The sequence below is a fragment of the Myxine glutinosa genome, chromosome 14, assembly GCF_964187855.1.
Source record: "Myxine glutinosa chromosome 14, kmMyxGlut1.1, whole genome shotgun sequence".
NCBI classification, from domain to species: domain Eukaryota; kingdom Metazoa; phylum Chordata; class Myxini; order Myxiniformes; family Myxinidae; genus Myxine; species Myxine glutinosa.
In genome coordinates this window covers 75,004,620-75,021,210 of record NC_136274.1, presented here as the reverse complement: position 1 = coordinate 75,021,210, position 16,591 = coordinate 75,004,620, and positions in this window count along the sequence as shown.

Below are 16,591 nucleotides of genomic sequence, written 5' to 3'. Positions count from 1 at the left end.
TCTTCACCAATATGTTTGTAAAGGTGTGTAATAACATGTGTTAAAATGTTGAAGTTCAACTCCCGTGGGAAACCCAGAAAAAAAGCTGTTGAATTCGGGTACCGAAAAATTATTTTCGAGAATTTTTATTTTTTTTAATCGGCCCTTAAGTAACTTATGAGGGGTCAAATAAGGGTTTTTCATGATTCTGAGTTGATTGTTAACATTTATATTTTCACTTTTACATTTACACACAAAGTAGCTTTTATTTCACATACATATATAATACTCAAGAGTTATTTCTCATTCACAATGTCAGAAGTTTCAACAGTCATTGTCTATGTCTTCTTCAGACTCAACAACATCATGACTGCAGTTTCTGCATGTAATGCCATTACAGACTCTACAGGCCGAGATGCACGTGACCCCATTCTTCTTGCAGCTGCATCGCCGGTTGCTGCAATCTCCATGACAATTACAGCTCATGAACTGCAATAGCTCCTCAGGAGCCATGGGGTCCAGTGTTGGAACTGGCTCATACCCATGCACACCTATTGTCCATCCATAGTCACTGGGGTTCAGAGACATGCTCTGTAGAAGATTTGCCTGCTTTATTATATTCACAGCCTTCAGCCAAATCGGAAGATCAAAGGTCACTATAGCGACCCCAGCGCGCCGTATGCACTCTTTCAGAGTGGTGAAGATGGTGTTGAGGTCATTAGGGTCTCCTTCAATAACTGGGAGGAACTCGATCTGTGTGCTCTGCTTTGCATCATTAGCATGGATTCTCTTCATCCAGCCATTCCAGTTGGAGTGTGGGAACTCAGGATCGTTGGCTTTGATCACCCACCCCGCTGCCCAGAGTGTGTCACCTGGAGTGAGGAGTGGCTGATCATGAGCCAGGGAGGAGGAAAGCTCAGCGAGGGGGAGAAACATGATCGCGTTCGTTCCTATCTGTTTCCTGTTCGTAAATGGTATAATCTTTACTTCAGTTCCTCTCAGGATCTTAGCTTTGTCGAGTGCCTTCAACTTCACCCAGGGGAAAGCTGCTGTTGTCTGTGGATCTGGCAAAGGTGGTGCCGGAGAGGTGACTTCGATCCAACCCATTGAGTGAAAGGGAGTGTTTCTGTGAATAGAGACAATGTTTAAATCTATATTGTCTCCAACAAACTGAGTGACTGCATTGTTTGTTTCCCCAACCTCCATAAAGACCACCTGATCATTACTTGACAATTCACTTTCACTGGCTGGCACTTTGGCTGTCATCACTGATTGATCCTCAAGCGCAGCATCAACCGAAACCTCATCATTGATCTGTTCATCGGTTTCCTCCACAATGGTGTCAAGAGTGCCAGAAGTATCTGGAACATCATCTCCACTCCTACTATTAAGGAAGCAGTATTTGTAGTTTTGTGTCTCCGTGTAAGACTCAGTGTATCCCAGCCGGTGGAACTTCATCCATCCATTTTGACCCAAATCTATGATCAAGTTGTATGGCAAGCCCCATTTGGTGTGGCAATACTCCAGACCGAGGTCGACAGGCCTTAATAAAATTCTGCCCCCAAACGGCAACTCTTTCGTCTGTCTTGACAATCGGTCTCAAGAACATCTGAAGGCTTGCAGGAACAAGTGTCAGCTGACTATCGATGTCAGTCATACTGTGTGTGGTGGGGTATGACTTTGGACCTAAATCAATCAAGGCAATATCATTGGATATGAACTTGAGTGCCGCCTTTATGATCTGAGTCTTCTCATCTCCATGGTCAAGATTAGCATGATGCCCTCGCAGAATATTGTCGGTGCCATCTTTGAGACAGAGTACATCTGCCCTTCTTTCCTGTGTTGTGAAATACAAGGTGTCTTCGTATTTCTCTAGAAGTTTTATCTTTAGCCAATGGCTTGATCTCTGATCATCAATTTGGTTTCAGACCAGGTCACTCTACTCTGGACATGCTGCTTCTGCTGTCTCAACAATGGATGGAGGTCCTCAATGCCAAACAGGAAATCAGAGCTGTCTCCCTTGACATATCACGTGCCTTCGATACGGTCTGGCACCCAGCTCTGCTCACCAAACTCTCCTCCTGTGGTATCCATGGAAATCTCCATGCATGGCTTGCGGACTTCCTCTCTGGTCGTAGTCAACGTGTGGCCCTGAATGGATTTCTCTCATCTCCCCTTCCCGTTCAGGCTGGAGTTCCCCAAGGCAGTGTGCTGGGCCCTGTGCTTTTTCTGGTCTTTATCAATGATCTCTCAGACTCTCTGGAAAATCCTCTGTATCTCTTTGCTGATGACTCCACTCTCTGCCGCTCCATGCCTCTTCCCTCAGATCGGCAGTCTGCAGCCTCCTCACTCTCTGAAGACCTGGACAAAATCACAGACTGGTCAAACATGTGGAACATGTCTTTCAATCCTGACAAATCTCACACTCTTACTATGTCTCTCCGAAAAGATCGACTGGACAACCCTCCCATCTACTTTCTCAACAATCCTCTCCAAGAAGTTCTGTCACTCAAGCTTTTGGGTCTCACCATCTGCCATGATCTTTCTTGGGAAAACCACATTTCCAAGCTGGCCTCCAAAGCCAGTCGCCGACTGGGCATCCTCCATCGTGCGAAGTCCTTCCTAGGCACACCTGAGCTCCTCACCACATACAAGGCTTTCATTCGCAGCTCAATGGAATACTGTTCTCCCCTATGGGCTGGTGCTCCTGCCTCACACCTGGCTCGGCTTCACGCTGTTGAATCCAAAGCTTTCAGAATCATTGGAATCTCCCGCGATGAAGCTATCTCTGAGGGCCTTTCACTCACTCACCGCAGGCAGGTAGGTGGTCTTTCTGTCTTCTACCGACTCCTCTCCGGCCTTGCTCCCCCAGCTCTCTCTGTGCTCTGTCCCCCAAATATTCCTACAGGTCGCACAAGATCTGCCAGCCACCCTCTGATGGTTAAACTGCCGAAATCTCGGCTCTCTGCTCACCTTCACTCTTTCATTCCTCTTTTCTCCCGCCTCTGGAACAAACTCCCACACTCACTTCAATCACACTCCTCCCTCCAGGTGTTCAAAACAGCTGTTCACCACCATCTCTTATCTTCCCCCATCCAAAACCTTGATCTTTTCTACCCCCACTAATTCACCCCAGATCCACCTTGTTTGAAATTCCAACTTCTTTCCTGGAAGTCTTGGCAGTGTCCATATGTTTTATACCTCTCCCACCCCCCCCCCTTCCCATGCCTTCCCCCCAAAGCCCTCTCCCTTCCACAGTTCTCTCGATGTCTCCATGTCTCTCGGTCCCTGCTCTCAAATGTTGTGTTTGTGTCCTTCCCCCTCTCTCCCCATCTTGTCTACCGCTCCCGATGTTATTTGTTTTGTGTGGCTGTTTGTCTTTCTGTGTGATTAATGTTCGCTCTTTCACGAGCCTCGATCTTGTATACAAAAAAAAAAAAAAAAAAAATGCTTTGAATAAGAAAGGCTCTTCTCTGGTGACTGATGAAACTCCTGCAGCTTTTCATGGACTTGGTCCATGTTCATTACCCCATGCTCTAATTCTGAGTCTAACCATTCGCAGAATTCAATAAAAACTGCCTCTCGCTCCTCATCAATACTCCTCTGTCCTCTCTTCCTTTTTCCTTCCTCATCAGTCTTGGACAAACTGTCACCTCTCGCAAACATAAGTTTGCATCGCAAATGGTACAGTGTTTCTTCTGCTACCAAGTCGTTGATCCCTTCCAGGCGTCCAGTGACTTCAGTGCCCCAGTCATCCCCGCGACTCCGTGCTGTCTTCAGCAAGCTTGCCTTCAGTGTATCTGCAGTCAAATTATCTGGCACTCTGTATTTCTTTCTAGCTTGTGCTGGATTATTTTTGTAGAGCTGGGCTGGTTGGTTGCAAAGAATGCATACATCCTTATACAGGAGGTCAACTGACTGTGATCTTCTAGAACTGCAGCCAGTTGATGAACTGAACTCACAAGTAGTGCGTCTTCTCTTCAACTTTGATGACTCTTTCTCTGCCTTTGATGCTTGAGCTGACTTCTTGGTGGTTGCAACAAAGTTGTTGTACAGATCATTTTTACACTTCTGGTGGTACCTTAGTTTTCCTTCCTTTTGAGCCTCCTTCATACGTTCCACAACAGTAACATTTTCGACAGTTTCTGCTTGTTTCAATAAAGTTGAGTATCCCTTTGGAGTTGCCTGTGTGAGCCTTTCAGCTGGTGTATCCGAGCGTGCACAGATGAAGCAATTGAGCACAGGTGGAGTAACGTCTTCATCCATATTGCTAGACTCCATGTCCTGCAAAGTAGAAAATGAGATATATTTTGAAATTATTTTTCCACAAAGGAGTGTCTGTGGTGAAATATAAATGTTAACAATCAACTCAGAATCATGAAAAACCCTTATTTGACCCCTCATAAGTTACTTAAGGGCCGATTTAAAAAAATAAAAATTCTCGAAAATAATTTTTCGGTACCCGAATTCAACAGCTTTTTTGCTGGGTTTCCCACGGGAGTTGACCTTCAACATTTTAACACATGTTATTACACACCTTTACAAACATATTGGTGAAGAAATTTTTTGGTAACAATTTAGTTAACAGATTTTCATATGTTTCCCTTACTATCTGTGCGTGAATTGCAGCAGGCTATTGTCACTGCATGGCAAGCGATTCCTGTCCAAACCTTGGCAAATCTCATGAACAGCATGCCTCGACGTGTACGTGCTCTCCTGAATGCTCGTGGGGGTTACACGAAGTACTGAACTGTAATTTTACTGTCCGTAATCCCAGTCGTAATTTAACTTTTGTTAAAAAAAATTTTGGCTAATGTGCAAAATAAAGAGATACTTCTGGAAAACGTACAGAAGTTTATAGTCCAAGCCATTTAGCATTTGACGGGGAAAAAACTGCAACACTACCGATCTCATTAGTATTGATTACCCTCAAGGTACCTTTATAACATACTAAAAGTATAAAGGTCTAAAAATATGGGGTGACTCTCAAATAATGCAATCAAGTTTTCTCCATTTAGCCCCATGTTAAAAGACGTACATATGCCGCATGCTATGATTATTGTCGCTCTCTGAACTTCTATTGTTATTTTATACACTGGACCTAATCACTAGCACGATATAATAAATAAAGGATATCATACTGTACAATATTGTATATATAAGTGAAGTTTTTACTGTTTTAGTGTCTTATTTAACCACACCCCGTTTTACAAAGACTGCTCACTCCACAGCAAGCGACGGTACATCATTATTTGTTTGTGAACCATATATATCTTAGTTTTTAATCCCATCAATGACATGTATTTAGTATGTTTAGGTCTATTGGCAATAACATACAGTAATAGTATATTCAACTTTTCTATATTTGCAGGTAATCCAACCCTGAAGAATGGCGGCCAATTCGTGTGTGTTCTGCAATGAATCCACCAACAACGATAATCCAGTAGTGACACTTCGTGAAAAGGGAAGTCGGACTATTAATGTTGTTAGTGACCAGCGCAGTGACCCAATACAGACTGTTCCAGGTCAAGTTGTTCATCAAGAATGCCGACGTGTATACTGCAATCCAATAAAGGTAGCACAGAGTATCAGAGATACACACAGACCAGGCCCAAGTGTATCGCTCCGATCAGCAGAGGAAGCCTTCAACTTCAAAGCAGATTGCCTCTTCTGTGGTACAAAGGTGAACTTTGATAACAGGAAACAGCAAGGAGATGTCCACTCTATCACATTTACAGAATGTAAAGATAGTCTTCTGCAAAAGTGCTCAACAAGGAACGATGCATGGGCCGATACTGTTCGGGCTCGACTGCTCATTGTGTGTGACCTTCCAGCGGCAGATGCCGTGTATCACCAGGTATGCAGTTCAAATTTCCGGACAGGGAAACTGATCCCTCTGAATTTTGTACATAATGAAACAGTACAGAAGAAACAGAAATTGGGTAGACGATACAAATCACCACACGAAGGCGGTCGTCCTGCTCTGGATGACAGATGTCAGGCATTTATAAAGGTGACTGAATTCCTTGAGGAAAATGACGACGAACAAAACACAATCTCTGATCTGGTGGACAAAATGGCCGAGTATCTTGCTGACTCAAATGCCGAGTCCTATTCTCCAAGATATATGAAAGACAGACTGATTGAACACTTTGGCGACAGAGTCATTGTCACAACAGTTAATGGCAAATCGAATGTTGCAACGATGAGGCAAACAGCTGACAGTGTACTTTTGGAGTTTCATGCAAACCAGTCTAAGGATCCTATGATTCAGAAGAAAATAATCCTGGAAGCTGCCGCTAAATTCATACTGGATGACATAAAGCAAGTGGAAACAGGGAATGAAACATACCCAACATCGGAAGACTTTGAGTTCAAAGACGCCAGCCTCAACTTTCTTCCTGATACTCTGAAGATTTTTCTTGGAAAGATCTTGAAGGCAAAAGATGTAGAGCTGAAGATAGCTTCAATTGGTCAGGCTATAATGCAAGCTGCACGACCACGTGTCCTGATTGCTCCACTGCAAATTGCACTAGGGGTGCAGCTGCAGCACCATTTCGCCTCTCGTTTCCTTATTGATTCACTGCATGCACATGGGTACTGCAGCTCATACAAGGAAGTCACACGTTTCAACCAAAATGCAGCTGTTGTATACCAGGGTACGGACATACCCAACCACAAGGGAGAATTTGTTCAATATGCAGCTGACAACGTCGACCACAACATTAGAACCTTAGACGGACACAACACCTTCCATGGCATGGGGATAATAGCCATGATTACCCCTGGAACAACACAAGGACATCTGATTCCTAGAGCTCAGGTCACTGCCAGTGACATAGAAACAACTGGAAGAATCCAGATACAGTACCATAGAGCTGACGACCAGGCACTTGCAACCTTGACTTATGGGAGCATGCCTATCATGAGAGCCCATGATCCCACAGCCAACTTTGATGTACTGTGGAAGACGTCACTGCTGTTCAAGATACCAAGACCTGCATGGTCCGGGATGATGCAACTCTTACATCGTGGTGTCCAGCATTCAAAATCGTCTGTCCTGTTTCTCCCAATGATTGATTTGAGCTCGAGCGACACTACATGCATCTACTCCACTCTCAACTACATTGCGCAACATGCTAAACAACATGATGTACCTACCATCATCACCTTTGATCAGCCACTATGGTGGAAGGCATTGTCGATCATTCTCTCGGAGCCAGATGGAAGCCCCATGCGATCGTATTGTGGTAAGGCTAGGTGCCTTTCATATGGAAATGAGCTTCCTTGGCAGCATAGGGCACCTCATGGGTGGTTCTGGGTTGAAGGAGCTGCTAGAACTCATATACGCACCAAATGCAGTGGATCACATCCTAACAGGAAAAGCAATTTCCAGGGCTGTACGGGCACACATCCTCCTGGATGCTGTCCTGAATGCACTCCTCCTGTCTGATCCTCTTGGAGGAACACAATACAGAACTGCAGAAGACTTGCCAGTTCGGGATGAAGATGCAATGAGTGGCTTGGCCGATGATGATGTGATTCATCCAGATGTGAGTAAAGCAAGGACCCTGTATGATGCGTTGATGAAAGGCACACGATCTTCCAACGATGTAGCAAGTGATCCAATCCTTGACAAGATCAGCAAAGTCTTTCAAACACAGACAGAATCATTGACCAAAGACTGAACAGCGAAACTGTGGTTACAGTATATGGATATGGTGAAGATCTTAAGAAAATTCATCAAAGCCGAGCGTATGGGAAACTGGTCCCTGCACCTCAAAGCTGTATCTGATATGTTACCATATGTAGCAGCCTCAGGTCATTCACTCTATGCTAAGTCTGCCAGGATTTACCTGCAAATAATGCACAGCTTAGAACAGGACTATCCAGATGTGCACCGTAAGTTTACTCAGGGCTTCCATGTCGCCCGAAGAAGTAGTAGAGCTTGGGCTGGAATTTCCTCAGACCTGATGATTGAGCAAGTACTCATGAGAAGTATGAAGACCAGCGGGGGGTTAAGAAGAGGAAGAGGAATGACAGAGCAACAACGGTTAACGTGGCTTTTGTCCATGCCGGCTTGTTCGGAGACGAACAGATCGATGCAAGAGCTCACTGGAGTGAAGTACAGCACATGTGAACATAACAAAGAGATGGGCAAAACCAGGCAGCATCGCGACATGCAAGATACAAGTACACTACAGGTCGCTCTAGTTGACAGAAATCCTTTCAAGTGTCATCCATCCCTCAGGAACATAATGACTGGTGTCAACGCTGGCAGTAAGGTTGATGTCGACAATGCCAAGCTCATTGGAGACAAGATCATGCACTCCATGACAAATCAGTCAGTTGTCCACTACACGTTCAAGTGCAAAGACCAAGCCACCACATTTCTGAAGGCCAGATCATCTGTGCGAGTTGGTAAAGACCAGGTACAGATAGACCCAGAACTGCTATTCCAGCGTCTCATCATCATCTCAAAATCTGCTGAAGATAAGGAAGAGATGTTTCGCTTTGAGTTATGCCCTCATCCACCTGCGCTGTTTGATGAAAAGCTGATGCTACGTGAAGCCCAGAAGTCCGTACTCGGAGATGCTATCTGGTCTAAACTTGAACCAGGTACCATAGAGTCAATCAGCGAAATCCATTATGTCTTGGGATGGTGGAAGTCTGCTGCACCGTATACCATGGCCACGTGGTTCACCAACATATCGAGAGATCTGCATGCTCCACTGTGACTATGTTACAAGAAAGTACGGAAAGGCCATCGTAATATTTGATGGATATCTTGGTCAATCAACCAAGCACATGACCCACCAGAGGCGAGCAGCAGGTAGAGGTGGACCAGAAGTGACTTTCACTGATGACATGAAGTTGACCATGAAGAAAGACATCTTCCTGGGAAACCTCAACAACAAACAGAACTTCATCAACATGTTGAGCAGATACCTCCGGCTTTCTGGATGCCAGACCCATCATTCCCAGGAAGATGCTGACCTGCTAATCATCCAGACTGCAGTCAGTTCGGCGAACATGAGGAACACAGCCCTTATAGGAGAAGACACAGATCTGATCGTCCTACTCTGCTTCTACGCAAACCTAGAAGCACACGACTTGTTTATGTATAGTCAGGCAAAATCCACTACAAAACCAAACCACATCTGGAATGTGAAGTCCATGAAACGTCAGCTAGGTGCAGCTGTGTGTGAAAGCATCCTATTCATACACGCAGTATTGGGATGTGACACGACGTCTCGACTGTACGGCCTTGGCAAAGGAGCGTCACTGAAGAAATTCATGATGAGCACACTCTTCCAAACTCAATCCCAACAGTTCTTGGCTGAGGATGCATCACCAGATGTGGTCGAGGCTGCAGGAGAGATAGCACTCGTGTGTCTCTACAAGGGTAAACCTGATGAAAGTTTGGATTCCCTCAGGTACAAGCGGTTTTGTGAACAGGTCGCAGTCAAGACTTCGAAGATACTCCCACAGACCTTACCGCCCACATCTGCTGCAGCGAGATATCACAGCAGACGGGTGTATCTGCAAATACAGCAGTGGAAAGGAAACAACAGCCTACAACCAGTGGATTGGGGCTGGAGAATGAGCGACGGCAATCTTGTTCCTGTTATGACCGACCTCCCTCCAGCACCTCAGGATTTGTTGAATGTTATCCGGTGCAACTGTTCGACCGATTGTGGTTCCACACGGTGTACATGCCGCAAGAACAACTTGGAGTGTTCTCCTGCTTGTGGTCAGTGCCGTGGATCTGGCTGCACCAACTCCGTCCTGGACAGTTTCAGCGACGACGATGATGAGGAAAATGATGATTAGGTAGTGGACTGTTGTTATAGACTGTTACATGCTGCTGAATTAGTTAATTGTGGACATTTTTTTTACTTTTAAGCCAATCCTTGACTTCCGACAGTATTTTATGAGTCAGTATTATTAGTTTCTCTATATGTGATTTTATTATGAGTTTGTGATTTTAATCAACAAAATGTGCCATAATTCTGAAACAGTCATGACAAGTGATTCATGTATTTGCATATCAGTGATCAGTATTTAGCTATTGGGAATTTTGTTTACGTGCTTATTTTTTTGTTCCGTACGGGCCGTACTGGGGCTGTAACATGCTGTAATTCCTGATATTAAAAGTATAATTATATACCATGTGCTCGGAATGTATCGCAAAATGTGAACAAATCGTACCGCAAAAGGATGAAAAGGGGGGTCCATGTACCAGTGATTTTGACAGACACCCCATATTTTTAGAGCTTTAGACTTTTGATATGTTATCTGGTATATATTACTGCATACAATTTCGCACTGATATGTAGTGTTGCAGTTTTTTCCTATCTGGCCCCATATTTGGGCTAAATGGCTTGGACTATTAACACAGTACTGTCCGTGAATTGAGTTCGATATCAGTTTACATCACTTTCAAGGATCAATTTATGTGCTTCGAAATGTCAAATGTGGTTTTTGTTTCTTTTAAAGGTCACATTAACAAAATCTAGAATAATTTCAACATAATTCCAATGAACTTTTGGTTCTAAGACATCTTGAAAAGTAAGTTCACCCCCACAAAAAAAATTCCATATTAAATGCCAAGTCTGTATATATATATATATATATATATATATATATATAATGGTATCTGTAATATATATAGTTGGTATCTGTAATCTGGTTCTCCAACCTAATGAGCGGACAACATGACGTCATCGCCATGCACGTCCGCCTTGTCTGCAAAGTTCCAGAGGAACCATCTAGCAGTGCGTCATTACGGATTATAAATACAGATACTGTCACAAGTGCATGCAAAACTCACAGTTACCGACCTGGTTTCGCCCTTGTTGGGGCTTCATCAGGGCAACGCAGTGAGGCTTCCATACACTTGTAACTCTGTGACCCTTTCGGTTTTTATATCAGTCACTATGCGACCTTCATATCATCAGTGGAGAACCGCCAGCAAGGTGTCCCATACAGCTGCTGCTGCACCTTGCTGGGAGCGATACGCACCGCCTGCCACGCGGTGACGTTATCTCTGGTATCCACTCATCATATGGAGTCGACCTGGTTGCGGTTGGGAGTTACTAATAATGGTATCTGTAATCTGGAATATATATAGATATATATACTGTTACATATTTATGTGAATGTATGTGAATTACCATTCAGGTCTTTGCTTATCCGTGTGTAGTATATTAATGGTTGTTGTGGTTGGAGGGTCAGGAGCCCTTCTGAAATAGTGGCCGGAAAGGGAAGTGACCGGAAACGGAAGAGGAAAAAGACACGAGGAAAAAGGACGAGTATTCTTCGTCCTCGCCCCGCTCCGAGGACAGGGGGGATTGATTGAGCCGTGTGGAAAAGCGGCGTTCCCGAGCCTGTCTGGCGAGAGGAGTTACCGGGACGGATACCTGCCCGGTGGACGTCAAACTGTCGTGTGGCCGTGCACCGACCCAGCGTTTGGCGCCGTTCGTGACACCGTCTAAAAAGACGCGTACGGGTCGCCCGTTGGGGCCTAACACGCCTTGCAAGCGGCGTGGGGCTTTTGGCTTGCTTTCCCGTACCCGCTTCGCGTGGCCACGAGGGGCTGCAGCCGGGGTGCCTGGTAGCGGTACGATTCCTGCCCGGTGGAAACACGTCCACCCGGGGTTCGTTCAACCGCCCGAGTGCGGCGACGCCGACCATCATCTTGGTCAGGAGGGGCCTAGAGACATTGTGCGGGACCGAGACCAAAAGGGGGTCGTGAGTACTCACCGGGACACACATATATAAGATGGCCATCTTAATCATAGGGAATTGATTGTGGATTGGGAATTGTTGATGGTTGTGTATTGTTGATTGCTCGGGGAAAATCTCCGTGGTTGTGTCATTGAAATTGTATGGTATCATTACCATTGAAATATATCCTTGAACATCAGTTGTCTCTTGGGTGAAATTCATATGGATTGCGTGGCGAAAGCGCATATATAATACAGCTTTCTGGCGAAGTTCCTCTCACGGTCCGGGGGTCACCGAGACCAGGTATTCACCGAGGGGACCACGTAACAGAATTGGGGGCTCGTCCAAATTACGATTTGCGGTTTCGCAATTGGGTCTACGTCCGGGATTTAAAATTGTATAACATAATAAAATAATAATTTTTATTAATTAAAATTTATTAATTAATTATTAATTGGAACATTTTTTGAGAAATTGGGGTAAAGTCTTGGGTGAAGGTTAACAGGTGTTAACGATAGGCACCATGGCGTTTGTGGCACAGAACTTTGTGGTAACCCCGAGTGAGGCACAGTTCCGAGCGTTGCTAAAGTCGGACCTCTTGAAATTGGCCAAACATTTTAACGTGGAGGTCCGAACTAATTTGAGGAAGGCAGAGTTGCAGGCCACGGTGATACAATCTATGGTGGGATTAGGAAATGGGACGAGTTAGCCTGGGAGTGGCTACCCGAAGAACCAGAAGATGTTGAGCTCCGGAAACTGGAGTTGCAATTACGGAGCCAGGAACGGATTAAAGAAGAAGAAAGGAAAGCAGAAAAGGAAAGAGCAGAAGAAGAAAGGAAAGCAGAAGAGAGGAGAGAAGAGAAGCAAGCAGAGGAAAGGAGAGTGGAACGAGAACTCCAGGAAAGGTTAAAAGAAGAAGAAAGGAAAGCAGAAGCGAGGAGAGAAGAGAAACAAGCAGAGGAAAGGAGAGTGGAACGAGAACTCCAGGAAAGGTTAAAAGAAGAAGAAAGGAAAGCAGAAGCAGAGGAAAGGAGAGTGGAACGAGAACTCCAGGAAAGGTTAGAAGGGAGAAAAGCAGAGGAGAGGAGAGCTGCAAGGGACCTCGAAGCAGAGGAGAGAAAAGCGGAAAGGGAATTAAAGGAACGTGACATGGAGCTTCAGCAAGAAATCAAATTCAAGGAGCTGGAGTTAATGAGAGAACGGGGAGAGGCACCACCCTTGCTGACGGGGTCGACACCTAACCAGAAAACCTGGGATGTGGGCAGACATGTGAGGCTGGTTCCACCGTTCAGTGAAAAAGAAGTCGCGAAATTTTTTCCACACTTTGAGAAAGTGGCTCGACAATTAAACTGGCCGGAGGAGGCCTGGACCATACTCGTGCAAAGTGTGCTGGTGGGGAAAGCTCAGGAAATTTATTCGGCGCTACCAATGGACCAATGTGCAGATTATGAGGTACTGAAGACGCACATCCTCAAAGCGTATGAGTTGGTTCCGGAAGCTTACAGGCAAAAATTCAGGAATGCCAGGAAGAGGGAGAGTGAGACCCATGTGGAGTTTGCCAGAGTGAAAGAAAACATGTTTGATCGGTGGTGTGAGTCAAAAGGAGTCGGGAAAGACTTCGAAACATTGCGGGACTTGATCCTGGTGGAGGAATTCCAGCAGTGTGTCCACGAGGACATCAAAGTGTACCTGCAGGAAAAGAAAGTGCCAAAGTTGTGGGACGCAGCCACCATGGCGGATGATTATGCCTTAACCCACCGAATAGGGGTCCACGAACCTAACTCCTCGCCTAGATCTCCGCGGGGGAGGTGGGGAACAGCAGGTGCGGAGAACGACCATACATGGCGGCGGCCTCGAGATGATTATGGGGACAACTATGATACCCCACCTGTTCGAAATCAGAGGGATGCGGGCCCAAGACAAACTTATAGTTCGGGGGGCCCGAGGCAGACCACGAGTTTTTCCTCCGGGCCTACTTGCGCTTTTTGCAAGAAACCTGGACACTTGATGTCCAGTTGTTACCGCAGGAAAAGCGAAGACCCAGAGCGGAGTCCGACTACTACGACTCCAAACGCAATGGCCATTGTGAGAAATCGCCATCAAAAGGGTTACCAACCATTTATTTCAGAGGGGTTTGTGTCACGGGATGGAGCCTCGACTAACCGGAAACCGGTTAGGATATTGAGGGACACAGGGGCACATCAATCTTTAATGCTTGAAGGCATTTTGCCATGGTCCGAGGAGACGGCAACGGGGGATAGTGTTCGTTTACAGGGGATCGGGGGCGGTGTTAGTGCTCCCCTTCATGTCATCCATTTGGAGTCCGATTTGGTGTCAGGACCGGTCACCGTCGGTTTACAAGCCACGCTTCCTGTAGAGGGTGTATCTGTGGTTATCGGGAATGATTTGGCCGGGGGTCAAGTTTATGGTAACCTGAGGGTTGGTAAAGAGCCCAGCAGGGAAAATAACGCCACACCAGCTCGGGATGGCGACAAAAGGGCCAAGTTATTTGTAGGGGGACTGAACTTCAAAACAGAGGAAGAAGTTCTGACCTCTGTCTTCAACAGATATGGGCCGCTGGTGGAAGTGCGGTTGGTAAGAGACTGGGAAACGCAACAGTCAAGAGGGTTCGGCTTTGTCACGTTTGCCAGCACAAAAGACGCCAGAGAGGCAGAGAAGAATTGGAATGGCAAGGATTTGGAGGGTCGGACCATAACAGTAGGGAAGGCATTTCGTAGGCGTCGAAAGGTCTACAGGAGAGGACAACTGGGCGGTAGTTTTGGTGGTGGCCGCAATCAATATTATTTTGGAGGCTCCCTGAGTTACGGCCGCTCCCGAAGGAAGGATTGGCAAAGTAGTGGCCGAGAAGGAGACCGCTATTCATGGGACTACAGGGACAAGTTGTCCCACCCTAAGTATTAGGGAAGTTCTGAGAAGTTGAAGCACTGAATGCGGCGGAGCCGCCGAGCCAAGATTCCTACACGGATTAACCGTGAACGCCGTTCCTAAAGGCGTCCATGTAGTGAACTTTCATGCACGGACTAACCGTGAACTCCACGTTCCTCAAGGCGCCCATGTAGAGAACTTTCCTGCACGGACTAACCGTGAACTCCACGTTCCTAAAGGCATCCATGTAGTGAATACTCGGCTTGGCCTCCCGGAAAAAGTGCTATCGAGCGGCTTAACTTTGGATCTTTGATCAACCCCTTAACCTTCATTCACAAGAAACTGACGGTCAAAGTCAGAGGGTCATGAGATGGAGTTTGATTTGGCAGGGACAATGTCGTTGCTGGTGCTTAGTCCAGAGTGAGTAATCTGGAGGGGTTGTGGTGAAATTTTGGTTGCTTTATTTTTAAGTGATAACTGTGCCCGGGGGGAACTGATAATGTGGGGGGGGGTTGAGTTATCTGGTTTGTTTCTCCAAATTGGCCGGCAAAGAAAGTTTTCGCTGGGTTCAAACTTTCTTTCTTGAAGGGGGGGAGTGTTACATATTTATGTGAATGTATGTGAATTACCATTCAGGTCTTTGCTTATCCGTGTGTAGTATATTAAGGGTTGTTGTGGTTGGAGGGTCAGGAGCCCTTCTGAAATAGTGGCCGGAAAGGGAAGTGACCGGAAACGGAAGAGGAAAAAGACACGAGGAAAAAGGACGAGTATTCTTCGTCCTCGCCCCGCTCTGAGGACAGGGGGGATTGATTGAGCCGTGTGGAAAAGCGGCGTTCCCGAGCCTGTCTGGCGAGAGGAGTTACCGGGACGGATACCTGCCCGGTGGACGTCAAACTGTCGTGTGGCCGTGCACCGACCCAGCGTTTGGCGCCGTTCGCGACACCGTCTAAAAAGACGCGTACGGGTCGCCCGTTGGGGCCTAACATGCCTTGCAAGCGGCGTGGGGCTTTTGGCTTGCTTTCCCGTACCCGCTTCGCGTGGCCACGAGGGGCTGCAGCCGGGGTGCCTGGTAGCGGTACGATACCTGCCCGGTGGAAACACGTCCACCCGGGGTTCGTTCAACCGCCCGAGTGCGGCGACGCCGACCATCATCTTGGTCAGGAGGGGCCCAGAGACATTGTGCGGGACCGAGACCAAAAGGGGGTCGTGAGTACTCACCGGGACACACATATATAAGATGGCCATCTTAATCATAGGGAATTGATTGTGGATTGGGAATTGTTGATGGTTGTGTATTGTTGATTGCTCGGGGAAAATCTCCGTGGTTGTGTCATTGAAATTGTATGGTAACATTACCATTGAAATATATCCTTGAACATCAGTTGTCTCTTGGGTGAAATTCATATGGATTGCGTGGCGAAAGCGCATATATAATACAGCTTTCTGGCGAAGTTCCTCTCACGGTCCGGGGGTCACCGAGACCAGGTATTCACCGAGGGGACCACGTAACAATACATACATACATACATATATATATATATATATATATATATATATATATCTATATATATATATATTGTTACGGATCTTGGACGTCGGCTCTCCCCTTATCAAGGGGGGGTTAATCCCCTTGTCTTTTTATCTGGCCGACCCGAGTCCTGGAAGTTATACGCTCCTTCCGGTCGGTATTAGGTAGGGTTATCGGTCGACTTAGTCTGAATACGTAATTACTAACACCGACCGTGAAGCAGGGAAATAACTCCCGCCCGAACCACGGCGTTAGTGGACACACCGAGCGAAGCGAGCCACGATTCGGGCCGTTAACAGGGACTAAACCCGATTATGGCGGTTCCGGTCGTGCCACGTTTACCCAATGGAGAAAAGACTGATGCGATCGGATGGAGAGGAAACCCAGAAAATAGGAAGAACAAAGATTGGTTTATTAACAATGTACAAGGAGGAGAAGAGGAAACGAAAGAAATGTACAGCATAGGAA